This window comes from Cricetulus griseus, chromosome 6, assembly GCF_003668045.3.
Source record: "Cricetulus griseus strain 17A/GY chromosome 6, alternate assembly CriGri-PICRH-1.0, whole genome shotgun sequence".
NCBI lineage: Eukaryota > Metazoa > Chordata > Mammalia > Rodentia > Cricetidae > Cricetulus > Cricetulus griseus.
This window is the reverse complement of record NC_048599.1, coordinates 114,180,898-114,194,819: the sequence shown is the minus strand read 5'-3', so window position 1 is coordinate 114,194,819 and position 13,922 is coordinate 114,180,898. Positions and strand designations below refer to the sequence as shown.

General features: G+C 44.4%; 1 long non-coding RNA gene across 1 annotated transcript in view; it reads left to right on the top strand.

Annotated features, from left to right (window-relative positions):
- Positions 1 to 13,922, top strand: part of LOC118239066 — a 52,748-nt gene that overhangs the window by 839 nt on the left and 37,987 nt on the right. Inside the window, exon 2 of the long non-coding RNA XR_004770516.1 lies at positions 11,190 to 11,315. This is a non-coding gene — a long non-coding RNA (uncharacterized LOC118239066). The remainder of the gene's footprint in view (positions 1 to 11,189; positions 11,316 to 13,922) is intronic.

Here is a 13,922-nt window from a genome sequence, read left to right as displayed (position 1 = left end):
GGAAGGGTGATAGGAAAAAAGACCTGGTTTTCTGAGTGTCACTAGGTAAGTGTGTCTGTCATACCACACTGTATGGTTTTGCTGCTGGAGCTGAGCTTCTTGGAAGGAACATTTATTTCTTGCTGCACTTTGAGTCTTTTGCATAACGCATGCTGAGTACCTACTACGTGCCGTGTGAGATCCCAGCCAAGTTTTGCAGGTTGTGCTAGTCACTGAGGTAACTTTTCTGTCCTCTGATACACCAGTCTGTAATTTCTTTGCTAGTGATATAAAAGACAAGTTACATGTGTTCATATCTAACTGTGAAACAATAACTTCATAGCTGAAGTCTCACTGGAGCCCTCTTGCCGCAGACATTTTGATCTTTTCCATGGGAATTACAGTGTCATAGTAAAGAAGTAAGCTCTTTTCCATATTTTGTAAATGTGGGTAGACTGCTGCCCTAGGGCAGAGCGATTACAGTCTGCTCATGTTAATTAATTATGCCTATTTCAATGCAGAAGTAGAGCAGGGGTGGGCTTGGAGCATCGTCCCCACAGTCTATGGGCTGCTGGGCTCCACAACAGGGCTGTTGTTCAGCCCACTGTTGCCTTTGGCTCCCCCTTGGCATCGATGCTTAATTGCATTCCAACTGGGAAAGTCTGAACCTGTCTGCTGAGCCTTCTTGGCAGGTGTGTAACCAAATGTCCCCAGGCCTCACTGGTTTGTGGAGACCAATTAGACCTCACTTCCACTCAAATGCTTCTAGCTGATTGCTCCACCTGAGATGCTCTGGGTCTCCATGCATCTTCTTTCTCACAGTCTCTGTGCTCCTGGGGTAAGGCCATAGGAGGAATCAAGCATGCTCAGAAACAGTTTGTAGATCTTGGATGTACATAGTTTGTTGGTCACTAGAAGCTATAACTATGTTGATACCCTGTGTCCCACTTCCTCTGTTGGGACTAAATCTCTCCCTTAGCCACACCCAGTACCTTCCAAGAGCTTTGGGGTGCTGAGAATATGGGGAGAATTAGTGACCTGGGAGAAGACTCTGAGTGAACTAAAACCATTTCACAATTCAGAACACCCAGACAGCTCGATCATGCAAGCCCTTACCACACATCTCTTACGTAGGTCCTATCTGCCAGTGGCATAAAGCTAACCCCTTGGCTCAGCTGCAAAGTGCCCCAGAGCTTCACATTCTCTGAATTCCTCCTTCTGCTAGCCAAGACCCTTCTTGCCTCCTGGGGAAAACACCCTCACCCACCCTGCCTTGCTTTTCATTGTTTGAGTCCCAAAACTGTTTGCTTGGCTTCAGGCTCTCGTTTTGCTCTCAGTTGGGGTTCAAGTGTTGCTGGGCCTCCCTCCTCGTCCCACCCCAACTGCCTTAGTTCTTCCTTAGGGCCCAGATACCTCCTGACTCCTTTAGCTAAAAACAAGATGATGCAGCTCAAGCACACTAGCAGTTGTGCTAAGATAAGAATTCCAAGCTCCTGGATCGTATATCTGCCTGGCAATCTCCCTGCTAGAAGAGAGGCCGAGAACCTCCAAGATGTGAACTCCTTTTCTTAGCCTTAGGTAGAAGTCAGCTGACAGCTTACCTAGGATTCCCTTTCCTGAATGGTCCTGCACTGTTTCCACAAGGGTTGAATGAGCTACACATTGAAAGTTATAACTTCAGTAAGAGGTTAGACCCTTGTATATTCTTAAGGCCCAACAAATACTGTGAAATGGCTACTGGCCATGACATTTATTATTATCTAGAAGCCCATTAAAATATTTATTTTATCTTATTTTTTTAACATTTTTTTTATTTTTTGTTTTTTTATCAGAAAGAAACTTATTTTACATGTCAATCCCAGACCCCTCTCCCTCTTCTCCTCCCCTTCCCTCCCCCGAAACTAACGTACTACTTATCCTATACCCTTTCTGCTTCTCAGTAAGGGTGAGGCCTTCCATGGGGGGGCTCTTAAAATTCTGTCATGTTCTTTGGGGTAGGGCCTAGGCCAACCCCCTTGTGTCTAGGCTCAGAGAGTATCCCTCCATGTGGAACTGGCTCCTAAAGTCCATTCCTATGCTAGGGATAAGTACTGATCCACTACAAGATGCCCCATAGATTTCTGACACCCACAAGATAATTATTGAGTCAAGTATGGCAGCTCATTCCAGCACTCAGGAGACTGAGACAGGAGGATTGCTATGAGTTTGAGGACAGCCTAGGCTGCATAGAGAGTTCCAGGCTAGCCTGGGCTACATAGTGAGTGAGTTCCAGACCAGCCTAGGTCGCAATTGTGATATATGATTTCCATGGCAGGAATAATTTTCTAGACAACATCTGGATGGGAAAAGGTGAATGGTAAATAAATTGATCAATAAGAAGAGTGATAATAAAATATCTACAGATTTGGGGTGATACAATGAGGGGTACCTAGATGATACCTTAGAGCAGAATGCCAGATAAGGCACCTCTGAGGAGGTGATAAAGTTAGACTGAAGGGGATCCATCCATGCGAAGATCAGAGGAAAGAGAAACCCAGAGAAAGGGACAGGGAGAGAGCAAGCAGGCTGAAAGCATCTTGGAGCTGTGACGTTGTCTCCAATGATGGCAGCTGGGGAAGGACAAGGCAGGACTCGGCTTCAGCAGAATGGAGGAGAGATAGTGACTAGGCCACGTTAGTCATATCCATCCTGGAAAACAGCCAGGCTTGGGACCTCTTGGGGTGGGGCTGACAGGACTTCCTGGTTGGTCACATGAACATTAGTAGCTCTTTAGATGACAAGAATGGCCACCAATAGCCCCTCCCAGCTCAGACGCAGGCTTGGTGCTCACCAGAGTATCCAGACAGTGGCATATCTACCAGGAGGGGAAAGGACTGCCCTTCTACCCCTGTTGCCAGATGAAGCCTTTGCTTTCAAATATTTTAAATTACAGTCTTGAAAGGCAAACTATAGCTAATTCCACAGGCTAGAAAGCCAAATAACTTGAAAGTAGCCCAAGATGAGGAAAAGTACAGTCAAGTGGCTAAACATTCTGTGTTTCCTGCTGAACTGTCTGTGGCAGCAGGAGTGAGAGGTGAGGGCTGGGGCTGGACTGGGGAGACTCGGAGAGCAGTCTCATTTCTGAGTTTAAATTGTTTTACCTAAAGATAAACCGGAAGGCTATTCTTATGAAAACCATCTAGTCTCTAAGAGCTCCAAACCCAGACTCCAAAGGAAGCCCTGCTTTGCTGAGAGTCACCATTTCTCTGTATTTGCTAATTTCACAACTCAATGAAAACATGAAAATTCCTGAAAGAGTGATATGAGAGAACAGGACCTTCTGGGAACCCAAGGAACTCACAGACCCCTGACTGTTATCATGTACTTATCTCTGTAGTCCATACTGTTCCTTAGGGGTCTTTATTGACAAACAGTACTGAAGTGACTCAAGCCTGGGACAGTGATCTTCTTTCCCAGAACTGGGAGTGTCCCCAGCTAGCCAGACACAGGAGCACTTTTTTTTTTTTTTCCTTTGAGGTATGACTCTTTCTCCTCATCCTTAGTCACACACAGTTACTCACTATTTCGAGGGGCATGAAGAGTTTATTCATGGCCACAGAGCACTCTGCACCGCTTTGTTGAAGGAGGAAAAGTGCAGACGGCTGAGTCACTGTTTTCAATTCAATTTTCATTTTCACCTGGGGGCAAGGTTTCCCATATCCATATAGTTTTATTGCTTTCCGAATCACTCTGATCATATACTTTGCAGGATAATTCATTCTTTTGCTTGAGGATATTAATAACATGAAGTCTTAGTGTGGGGCAACAGTAGCAAAGAATTCTTAAGGATATGCAAAAAGTTGAAATCCAGTGAGATTGAGTAACTCACATTCAAGGTCTAAGAGATGTAGCCGAGAGGGGAAAAATAGACAATTCTGAACCTTGAAGCCATGACAGAGCTTTGTTGCTTCAAAGAGAGCTATTCCATGCAGTTTTAAAACCCCCAAATTATTTAATTAAATGGATCTTACACATCATTATAAACCCAGCCTCATTACACAGAAGTATATTCATGTATTTAATCAGGAAGATATTTTAAGTCCACTATTACATGGAACACATAGATACATGGGCCTTTTCTTTAAGGACCCTTTGTGCAGCTGGATTAAAAACAAACAAACAAAAATCTTCACAGGAAGTAGTTTGTTGACAGCCAGATGTGGTGTGTGAGATGAGGCCAAATGAGAGGTGTAGATGCTGGAGGTCCAAGGATTTCCTGCCTGAAGTAGTCAAGCTGACCTAGCTGAAGGATTCCTGAAGGGCTATCAAGATACAAATGGGGGATGCTCAGGAGCAAGGCACTTGGGAAACAGGAACAGTATGTGTCAAGGAACAGACTAGGAAGCACTAAAGTGTACCTGAAGCCTATCAGGCTGCTTGGTGAGAGGTTTGGCAAGGACATGGAAAAAATATAGACTCATTATGTCACTTGCTGGGGTAGAAGCAATATTGGGCAACAATGCCTCATATTCTCTGTTTGTACAGTTATGGAATCATAATCTTTATTATTATTATTTGCATGAGTCGGGATGGAGCTAGAAAAGTTGAGGATATATCATCCCATTGAAGACTCCCCAGGGAATATGAAGAGGAATTGAGGTACACTCCTGCCAACTGAAGCACCATTGTAAATAGTTTAGGCTGTACCCAGAGTCTGGTACATTGAGCCTCCCTAGAGAAGGCTCAACCTCAAGGATTAGTTCTTTATCAGAGATCCCAAAAGTTACCTAAGACCATCCCAGCACTGCAGAGGTTGGTGGATCTCAGTGAGTTCTAAGCCAGCCTGGTCTACATAGTGAGTTCCAGGCCAGTTAGAGCTACATAGTCAGATTCTATCAAATCAAAAACAAACCCCTCAAAGGTCAGTTCACCTGAGAGGTCTCAATGGACATAAAACCAGAGTGCACAATTAGAAGTTCCCCTGACTGGTAACATGCATGTGTGTGGTCCTATAATTACAAAGCTCTGGTTCTTCGTCTTTAAAACATGAAAATGCTTCAGAGACTGAAAGTTTAGATTCATTCCCTCTGTGTTGTGAATAAAATTGAATGTATTTTCAAGGTTGAGATTGGCTCAGTTATTCTCCATTTGTGTGACTTGGTGCTTAATTTCCTGGGCCTCAGTTTCCTCTCCTTTAAGGACTGGGTAATAGTGCCCTTCGGAGCTTTATAAACATGAAGTTACATATAGCAGCAAGTTCTCTGGCACACTGGAGGGCAGTCCACGAAACACACTTAAACTTAATCTTCCTTTTGCTATAAATGTTTATAGTCACAGTTCATGAGGCACTTTGCAGGACTTCACAGTAGCTTCTTGAGCTACATACAATTGTTACCAGTTTTAGAGATGAGGAAGCAGACTGAGAAACACCGAGCATAAACAATAGTGGTAGTAGGAGTTGAGGCAGGAGAGTGAGCCCAGTTCAACAGACTTACCCTTTAACTGCCATTTAGCTAGGATGCCTAAACTAAATCAAGTTAGTCTTATATTTTATATAGCACAAAATTAGGACTCAGAAAGATGATTCTCTTTGATCCCCACAAAATGGGTGTGAGAGCCCTAGGCAAAACTTTTAAGTGGTGGACGATTTCTTGAGCTTCTACTGTCTGTCCAGTACACCACTGCCATAATTGGTCATGGAGCCCACGAGATGTGACCAATCTAAGTGCTTTAGATCTATCTCCCGGAGGCTGTCGACTCCTCAGTCTTGCCATCTATACAAGCAGGCCTCTCAGGACTTCACTTCTTCGTCTTTTGAACATGGATGATGCTTGTTCTTCTGACCTTACTAGACAGTGAGCAGGGACAAATAGCATCATAGAAATGAAGCTGTCCTTTGGGAATAAAAATTTTAGATGTGTGGTATTATAAATTACCAGGCAGTCACATCCGGCCGTCTCCACCATGTTGATAACCTAGATAATGGGGAAATGTCCATTTTCAGACAGCACTCAGGAAAGCCCCATGCAGATGCAAGAGAAGAAGGGTCCCTTTGGATCTGGTATTTTTCTGGAATCATCATCAGTAACATAAGTGGGCAGTTCAAATCTTAAGAGCTCAGGAAGCTGTGTTTGCTCAAGGAGAGGCCAGAAGGAACAAAGACTGTGTTGAGGGAATGTTATATTTCTTATCTACGTTTTCCCACTAACTGGATAAGGACTTGTGCACTTTGATATTGGGAAGGGGGTACAAGCATTCAGAGTATGACCCAGATCAAAATCTCCCTGTGTCAACTGCAGAATAAGGAAGCATTCTCTCAGGGGGCCTGACTCAGGGATCTGGAATGCAGACCTGTCTATAAATAACACCGGTATTCGGCACTCTTCTTATTTTTTTCCACCTGAGTTATTTAGGGATTTCAGTTCACTCTAGGTAAATGATTAGTGTGTGTCCTTGTAGAATAAATGCTGCGGTGTAAGACGGATTCATGAAGGACATCGGCCATCTGTGCGATGCTCCTTGTCAGCCAGAGACCCACAGGCACTCGGCACCATTTACTGTGAAGTGGGTGAGCAGAAGACTGCTCTCCACACAGGAAGTCATTAGAACCCTGACAGAGGGGCAGGAGACCGGAAGCAGAGGCACCTCTGGAAAGATGGAGGACTAGGCACAGCAGCTCTGTCTAATCGAAAGATAATAGACACCATGAACCTGAGCCAGATATGCAAGTGACCATTTTCTAGAAGTAGTACCGTAAGGAAGTAGAAAGAAAAATGAAATACATTTATTTCATCATAACCAATTAAAAATTAAGATAGTTAATGTTCTTTTTTTTAAAACTAGTCACACTAAACCTTTCAAATCCAGTGCATCGTGGATACTTGCACGTCTCCACTTAGATTGGTCACATCTCGTGGGCTCCATGACCAATTATGGCAGTGGTGTACTGGACAGACAGTAGAAGCTCAAGAAATCGTCCACCACTTAAAAGTTTTGCCTAGGGCTCTCACACCCATTTTGTGGGGATCAAAGAGAATCATCTTTCTGAGTCCTAATTTTGTGCTATATAAAATATAAGACTAACTTGATTTAGTTTAGGCATCCCAGCTAAATGGCAGTTAAAGGGTAAGTCTGTTGAACTGGGCTCACTCTCCTGCCTCAACTCCTACTACCACTATTGTTTATGCTTGGTGTTTCTCAGTCTGCTTCCTCATCTCTAAAACTGGTAACAATTGTATGTAGCTCAAGAAGCTACTGTGAAGTCCTGCAAAGTGCCTCATGAACTGTGACTATAAACATTTAGCAAAAGGAAGATTAAGTTTAATCACCAACTGTCCTGTTATAGCAAAAGCATCAAGGTTCTAAGGGACCTCTGGCTCACATTACTAAGAGGAGGTCAACTCCATTATAACATAGGGCAATATGACAGGGCCTTATTTGTTCTGTGGGGGAACAAAAACCTACTAAAATGCCTGTCATATTTGTATCGATCCCTTTCCCCAATCTCAGTAATTGTAACATTGTTTTTTTTTTAATCTTAGCAAACAAAAACAAAAAAGGAACTATTGAATTTTTGATGTTGCCAATATCCTTGAACAGCATGAGGAAGGTTTCGTTTCCCCTGCAGGAAATTTTTTCCTTCCCTATAGGAATTATTTTCCTTCTCTGTGTAGGGAAACATTTAAGCAAAAGATCACAGGCTACCAAACAGGGTCAACCAAACAAGTGGTCTTTGAAGGCACTTGTCCATGCGACGATATGCTGCTTCCGTATAATGTGTATACTGAAGGGGTAGATAGACAACAAATTGCTGAAGCTATATGATAGGTAATATTATAGATAAAAAGTATTAACGGAGGCCAGGTGTGGTGGCCCATGCCTTTAATGCCACCGTTTGTGAAGCTGAGGCAAGTGGATATCTGAGTGTGAGGCCAGTGTGATTTACACAGTGGGTTCTAGGCTAGCCAGGGCTATACTGTAAGACAAGCATCCCTGGCATGGAGAGAGGAGAGGAACTCTGTCCAACCCTTTGACAATATTCACTCGTCACGCAGCCATTCCTCAAGGCCGGGAATGTGTTCCTAGGTCCAATCCCCAGCAAAAACTAGCACCAAACAGAAGTTACTCTCTGCCCTCTTGACCTCCACCTTGAGCACTCATCCAGTGAAAACACCTCTCCAAAATCACAAACCCCACAAAGTTCACCTTTTGGCACACCGAGTGCTGAGTCCCAGCATAAGCCTATTGCTAGCCGAGAACCATAAACTGAATTATCAGATCTGCTTCATCCCCCTTGCCCCTTTCCCACTCCTCTTTTCTCGGCGCACGTTAGCTGCCTGGGCTAGCTGCCTGTGTTGGCTGTTTGCTTCAGTCCCTCCACCCACTTATACTGCTTTTTTCCTAGCCCATGCCTTCAGTTGTTCTCCTCTGAGTTAGTGGAGGAACCTTGAACTCTTGTCCTATAAGCAACATTGGTATCAACCCTACATATCTCCTACCCCTAGCTACTTTCCCAATGTCAAGTATTCTGAGGGTCCCAAAGAGTTCCTCCTCCAGGTGGTACCTAGAACAAGAGAAAGAGGAGGAAGATGGTGTTCTGGACTCCTAACGCCTTACAGAGTGTTCCTTGTCTATCAGAATTAAGTATATTGTATCCATGTCAGATTTCCTTCTGCCCACTATCTTCAACCACAACTCATGTCCTTTCACTCTGTAACCCTACTACCTGGACAACTTCAGTACACACCCTTTGCCAAAAAAGTAAAATCCTGACTCCCATCACAGTAGGATAAAGCCTGGACATCTACAGAGGCCCATGCAGTATTACCCTTTCCAGCCTGCTGTCTCACACTGACGACACTGCCTCCTTATTCAGAACCCCATATGGCAGTGTTTGGTACATTGTAAAATGCTTGTTGTGCTTGCTAGTTCTTTGTTTGCTTGATTTTTTTTGTTTTTGGAGACAGGGTTTCTCTGTGTAACAACAGTCCTGGCTGTCCTGGCACTAGCTTTGTAGACAAGGCTGTCCTCCAACTCACAGAAATCTGCCTGCCCAAGTGCTGGGGTCAAAGGTATATGCCACCACTGCCTTTATTTTTTTTTTAATTTTTTTTAAATCAACTTCACACAGGCTAGAGTCATCTGAAAGGAGGGAACCTCAACAAGAAAAAGCCTCTATAAGATCCAGCTGCTGCCATACAAGGTTGTAGAGTATTTTCTTAATTAGTGATTGACAGAGGAGAGCCCAGCCCATTGTGGGTGGGAATAGGCTGGTTTCTATAAGGAAGGGGACTGAGCAAGCCTCAAGGAGCAAGACAGTCCAATTCCTCCATAGCTTCTGCGTCAGCTCCTGCTTCCAGGACCCTGCTCTGTTTGCCTTCCTGTTCTGACTTCCTTCAGTGATGGACATTCATGTGGAAGAGAAAGTGAAATAAACCCTTTCCTCCCCACCTTGCTTTTGGTCATGGTGTTTCATCACAGCAATGGTAAGCCTAAGATGCTTAAATATTTACAGATAAGTAAATGAATAGGTAGATGGATGGATGGATGGATGGACAGATGGACAGACAGATGAACAGATGGATGGATGAAGACTGAAAGCATGACCTTTAAAGCTTCCAAGGCTCTACAACTCTAATGGTTGTTATACCTACCCTGTCTTTACACATTCTGATCCAATTCACTGTTCAATAGTCCCAAACCCTTCACAGCATTGTCGCACCCTTGTCCCTGGAATGCCTTTCTTTTTTTTTTTTTTTTTTTTTTTTTTTTGTTTTTCGAGACAGGGTTTCTCTGTGGCTTTGGAGGCTGCCCTGGAACTAGCTCTTGTAGACCAGGCTGGTCTCGAACTCACAGAGATCCACCTGCCTCTGCCTCCCGAGTGCTAGGACTAAAGGCGTGCACCACCAACATTCGTCCGGAATGCCCTTCTTTTATCTGATACAGCAAATGCCTTTCAATTATTACCCCCCTTCCTGAAGTGTCTCTCTATCCCTCTACAAGCCAGAACTCTATTCTTGCCATAGACAACCCCTGTCGATGAGTGCACAAACGTCCTGGGCACATCAGTTCTACAGCATGTGGGATGGTACCTTTAGTGTCCTGTGTGTTTAATGACATCAGAGCTAGGAGGAAGGAAGAAGTGGGTGGCAGTGATAGTGCCTCCTTCCCTTCTGCAGTGCTGAGTGGCAGTCTAATTGACCTGTGGGTGTTTCTAACTCACAGGAATATGACTTTTGTCTTTCACAGGCAAGGTCTGCTAAGTCCTTTCTACCCCGGCTTGGCCTTCTGCTCTTGAACACTCCCAGCAACACCAAGAAAAGCCCCTTTTAATTCCTCTGTTTTCCACACTCCTGCACTCCCACAACTAGCTAGGCAGTCTCCTTGATTTCTACTAAAAAAACATTTTTCCCCAGAACTGAAGTTAATGTTTCCCAAAGTGTATCTGGTGCCCCTAGTTCTGGGAACAGGTTTGTGGGGGAAAGACTCCAGCAAGAATGTGTTCCACATGTTCAATGCTCTGTGAGTTTCTTCAGGGAAAACACTTGGCATCATTGAGTTACTGCACACATGCGCGCACGTACGCACACGTTTTAACTATCAAAGCTGCAGAATGTAATTATATAATATTTTCATGGGTGATGGAGATGTACAAGAGTATTTGCGGAATAAGCTGAGGAAGAGCCTGCTGTATATAGAGATATTTAACATGTATATAGAGATAAATAATACCCAGTGGCACAAAACCACAGTGGAAATACAGTTACCTGTGTATGTGTGTGAGTGTGTGTGTGTGTGTGTGTGTGTGTGTGTGTGTGTGTGTGTGTGTGAGTGTGTGTGTGTTCCACTCCACTTTCCATCCCTTACCAGTCCCATTCTATAGACAGAGCAAGAGTCCCACTAAATTCACAGCTACTAAGTGGCAGGAGAGACTACTAAGTCACAGGTCTATCCTTATCAAGCTGCTCACAGCCACCCTACTCTGTTGATGCATGATCCATGGACCCCTGCAATGCTGGCTGTTACACAGTACAGCTAGCTCTTTCCATACAGCATCCCACTCAAAGGCCTCAGTAACCATCTGGAGCAAGAGTTATAACTGACGTCTCCAATCACCTTGGTAGGAAGCAATCTGTCTCTACATTATCTTTCCATCCTAAAAGCTTGTTCTAGAGCCAATTAGCATTCTCCCAGATACCTACTAAGGCTTCCACATGGCTATTCCTTTGCAGACATTCCTTTGAGAAGTCTGAAGGAAGGATTTGGGGAAAGCCTCTCACCCAGCTGCCCATCAGCCCAGGATCAGCTTCTGTGTTTGGAGAAAGAAGGCATCATTCATGGTACACGCCTACATCAAGGTAGCTTTTAATGCTTTGTATTAACAAAAGTTCAAGAACAAGGATAAGAGACTAAAGGGGTCTATAATTGAGTACAAGCAAGACTGTCACCCATTAGGAAGAAAAGCCTGTGATGTGTGGGGCTCACTTGCTGTACTCTGAGGAAGGAACCCACTTAACGTAGAATTGAAGTTTTATAGAAACTGAGTACGGCATCTCTCCTACCAAAGCATACAAGCTAGCATTACAGTGGAAGGTAGGATAGAGGCCAAAAGAGTGTCTGCCATTTTCCTGTTTTCTTAGAAGGATCATGATGGATGAATCCAGGCTGACTAAGTCAGGGTCGAGAAGAGGGTGCTGTAGGTTAGATGTGGTGTTTCTCTAAGGGGTTAAAAACTGGGAACTTGACCCCTGCCCCAGTGTGAGAGTATTGAAAGATGAAGAATGCATTAAGACAGTGGTTCTCAGCCTGTGGGTCAAGACACCATTAGGGGTTCACTGACCCTTTCATAGGGTCACAGATCAGATCATGTGTCCTGCATATCAGATATTTACATTATGATTCACAGCAGTAGCAAAATTATAGTTATAAAGTAGTGATTAACATAATTTTATGGTTGGGGTCATCTCAACATGAGGGCTTGTATTATAGGGTCACAGCACTAGGAAGACTGAGAACCACTGCTTTAAGAGGTAGGGCCAGGGATTGGTTACCACAAGTGTAGCTGTTACTAAGGGAGCCTGGCCCTTCCTTCAGTCTCTCCCATGTCTTAACTCCTCCTGACCACACTTGTGTAAACCAAGTTGTGTGATGTTATGTGCCAAGCTTTGAGACCACTCAAGATCCTCACCTGAGCTCGGGCTTTCAACTTCCCAAACTGTAAGCCAATCCCTACTCCACCCCTACCCCCAATTTTATAAAACACTGGTCTTGGTTTGAGCAATGTGAAAAGCTGAAGGAGGAAGTAGCTTGAACTCTCTTTGTCTATGTCAATGCTGGGCAAGCATGGCATCCATGGCTAGTGCATGGCCAGAGCAGCTGTGGGGGTGCAGAGCCTTCCCAGGCATCTGCATCACTCAGATGAGTGCTAACCCCTCAAGGGGGAACAAACAGGGTCACCTGGCTTGCCCCTCATCATGATGGGGAGATCCATCAAAAGTGATTATTCTCAGTAGAAGAACCAACTTTAATTCATGGGTGATGATTTGAATTGTGAAAGCAGGGGAAACCTTTGCAAGATCTGGAAAACTGGGTTGCCAAATTCGTAACATGAATGCATGGGTCTGCAAAGCCCATGATTCCTGAGGGGAACGGTAGAGAGCAGGCTGTGAGGATTGAGTCTCCTTTGGGAAAGATGTGGACCCAAAGTAGGGCTCAGGCTGGGATGTAAGCTTAGAGGCACCTGGAAGAATGAGGAAAAGCCAGCAGACCCTGTCTGACCTGTAGTTCTCCTATTCTGCCATAACCTCTTCGAGCCTTGGGTTTCTAAGCTGTATAGTTCACATATAAACAATAATTCGGAATATTTTTAAAGATCCATTGAGATGTACATGTTGACTGTAAACTGTGGTGTGCTGTAAAACTTGAACTGCAATTCATGAGATCATTTTTGTCTGAATCAGATCATCTGGGCTAGGCCCCATACACACAGGACCCCATCAGAACCAACCACCTGTTCCCATTGCCTCTCTAAATGACATCCACAACAGCTGCACCTCTTATTTTCATTAGGTGTTGGTGCCACAGAAGCAGTAGAAGCTGTAGAGAGGAAACGCCATAGCTCTTGATCCTAAGTAGTTCATAATCTTACTAAGAACAACAGATTTGAACGACAGAAGGTCAACTCAAACTGGGGGGGGGGGGGAACTGAAGAGGAAATAGGCATGGGAGAAACTGAGGCTGTGGTGAGTGTCCAGTGGTCTGGTTGGAGCCATCACTCAAGTGGAGCTGTAGGGGGCCAATGGGTGGGAGGTGGTCCCAGAGACTGGAGAAGGCATCCCCCTGCAGAAGTAACTTGGTGGCGGATTGTGGAAGCTCCAGACAAGAGCAGCTCTGAAATCATGCAGTCTGCTGGGTTGCCATGCTGGGGCTTCAGACTGGAAATCTAAATGATTCTAGGGCCACTGAGAATGGTCTTGCAGACCTCTAGACAGTGACCTGTAAATCACACTCATTAGACATTTGCATATTTATTAAGACTATCTTGTGACCACTGAAAACCAAGTGTCTGGGAGGAAAGTGACTCTTGTTTTCCATTCACCAACCGTGCTCTATGGGCTCAGTCACTTTTGCCTGAACTCTGGCAGCACACATGGGTCATGGTGATTAATCAGAGCCCTGCCTTCTCTTTTTGCCACCACCCTCCCATCTCAGGGAAAAAGACTGGTCATGTTCTTTCTCAGGAAGGGGGAGCCCTGGTGACAGTGGGCTCAGCCTGGTAAGGCCTGTGCTGACTCGCTTCTGTGAAAGCCAAACAAACTTTTGCCTTCCTTGAGCCTTCTTATTGGTCTTGTTTCTTCACCATGTGCTATATATTTCTTTTCAAATTTCAACTAACATGTTATCTTTTAAAAACAAGATAACATAGTTTAAAAGCTGATTTGAAAGGTGCCACTTTGAGCTTTGAG